Source organism: Arachis hypogaea, chromosome 5 (assembly GCF_003086295.3).
Source record: "Arachis hypogaea cultivar Tifrunner chromosome 5, arahy.Tifrunner.gnm2.J5K5, whole genome shotgun sequence".
Taxonomy (NCBI): domain Eukaryota; kingdom Viridiplantae; phylum Streptophyta; class Magnoliopsida; order Fabales; family Fabaceae; genus Arachis; species Arachis hypogaea.
The window spans coordinates 54966611-54968909 of NC_092040.1; the positions used below are offsets into that span (position 1 = coordinate 54966611).

Consider the following 2299-nt stretch of genomic DNA (forward strand, 5'->3'; position numbering starts at 1 on the left):
ATCCATACGCCGAATATATTATAATAAGCTACCATCATATGTCATATCAATTAATTAATAAAATGCTAAATAACTAAATTAAAAAAAAAAGATAACTTCATTCTAATTTTGATGATGTCACTCTCATTTTTTAATAAAAATTCATATAAATATAGAATGCTAAAAAATTACGTGAAAAGCACCATTATAAAAAGAAAAAGTCTAGAGGCAGCAACTAACATATAATCAGTAAAAGAAAAGTGAGTCATCTCATATTATAAAATAAAATCTCACACTATTAAAAATAGTATTGATGATTATTTGATGGCTATAAATCACAAAAGTTGTTAGTCCCCTAACACTCCTCTTATAAAAATATATAGGAATGAAATTATCATTTTTCAAGTGAAATGATTTTCAACGTACGAAAAAAAAAAAAAAGATTTTTGCTGACCGACAAGGTACACAAAGATGATCCCATTTTGATCTTAGAAACAAAGCCAAGACCCATAACTAGATACGTCATTGTCCCTTGGTGGCTCCATATTAATGACACTCATGGGGTCCCGCTTAAGCTAGCTCCGCCTCCACAACTACATTCTCTTCAAAAGCTGCCTAAAAATGAATTTGACATCATTTTTATAATGGAAATAAAAAAAGAGATATAAAAGAAAAGAATTTATAATCCATTATATTATGCCTCAAAAAAGAGTACCATTTTCATGCTTGTTTTTCAGATTCAACTCTACCTTTTCTAAAAGATTCTCTAACCTCTCATATGGCTCAAATATATATCAAACAAGTGAAAAGTACTTCAACAATGCAAATAGGAAAAAGGGAGGAGGGGGTGTTTGCTTATTAAATACAATAATATATATTACAAATTTCATGTCTTTCAAAAATATATATGAAATGGAGTCTATATATCATCATTACGGTAATTATAGTGATTATATAACTTTAGCAACATTTAAAAATTATTATTTTTAAATATTTAAAAACATTCTAATTTTTGCAACATCTATCGTTTAAATTTTGCCAAAATGATATACATAATGGAGACATTACTTTTTCAACTAGCTTTTTAGGTTAAGTTCTATTCAGATGATCATGGCTACTGCAAATGTTCATGCCTGAGGATGAAAAAATCTGTATTATAGATTCCACATCTCTAAAAGGACAAAAAAGTCTCCATGCAAATACTGTTTTCTCTTTCTGCAAGCCCTAACTAATAATTCTAGGATGCCGTTAATTTATTCAAAGATATTATTATTGCTAAATATGAGTAATTTAGGTACAGGCTAAAGGTTGACGATAATACGAATTATGAAAAAAAAAAAAAGCAATGGTTTATCCTAATAAAAGTTTAAATTTTAATGTACAGAAAATATGAAATATCTTAATAATATGGTTATTTGAATCAAACCTTTTTTTAATGATCATTTAACTAATAGACATGGAAAATATTGATTATATATGTTGATATAGTATTTGAAGATTATTCAAAAAAAAGAATTGAATGTTTGTAAAATATTTTTAGATTAACATGCATATAAGTTAAATCCTAAAAGAAGTTGGAAAGAAAGTCAAGAATTCACATGAAGGATAACAAAAGATATATAATACCTAAGGATGTTAATAACTGTGATGGAAAACAAGAAATTCTTTTCAATTGTGAAGTGGGTTTGGCCCAGAAGGGACAAGTCTCTTCTCAGCGCCATATCTTTGATCAAATATCTGTTTCTCCTTGGATGATGACGAGGGTGGAACTTGATCATCATGCAATAATCTGTGGTTGATTCTTTGAATCTCCAAGCACAAAGAGCGTTGGATTTTATTGTTAAAAGAATTACAATAACGTTGTTGGTGGGTGTGAAATACTGTGCAATTTGTTGAAGAGAAGAAGATAAAGAAGAGAAAGAAGACAAGGAACAAGATCAAAAGCTTATTCGAGCCACTTGAAAAAGAAAGAGAGGTCTTCATTTTTGTCATTATTTTTTTTTCCATTTTGTGAAGTATAGAAGGAAAGAGGAAAGAAAGAAGATGAAACTTCAAAGATAATAGTGGTTGTTTGTGTGTAGTTAGGAGTTAAGACAAAGTGATATTTGGGAGAAGAGGGTGACGGAGATTAGAAAAATTAAATACTAATTAATGCAACCAAGATACTCATGAGACTATGCCATGGCCAAATAAAAGGATGGACCCCTTACTCAACTAATTTATAAGAAACATTCATAAATTAAAATTGACAGGTAATTGCTGAAGGGTTTAATGGTGAATGCTATGACAAGTTACAATTATTTATCTTTGATATATTTAT

At 28.8% G+C, this 2299-nt stretch overlaps 1 long non-coding RNA gene across 1 annotated transcript; it reads right to left on the minus strand.

Moving 5' to 3' along the window:
• Window positions 1-227: 227 nt before the first annotated feature.
• On the minus strand, window positions 228-2074 carry LOC140184703 (uncharacterized). The gene is made up of 2 exons (XR_011882138.1): window positions 1606-2074; window positions 228-594 (listed from the first exon to the last, which is right to left on the minus strand). It is a non-coding gene; the product is annotated as an uncharacterized lncRNA (long non-coding RNA).
• Between the last annotated feature and the right edge of the window lie 225 nt (window positions 2075-2299).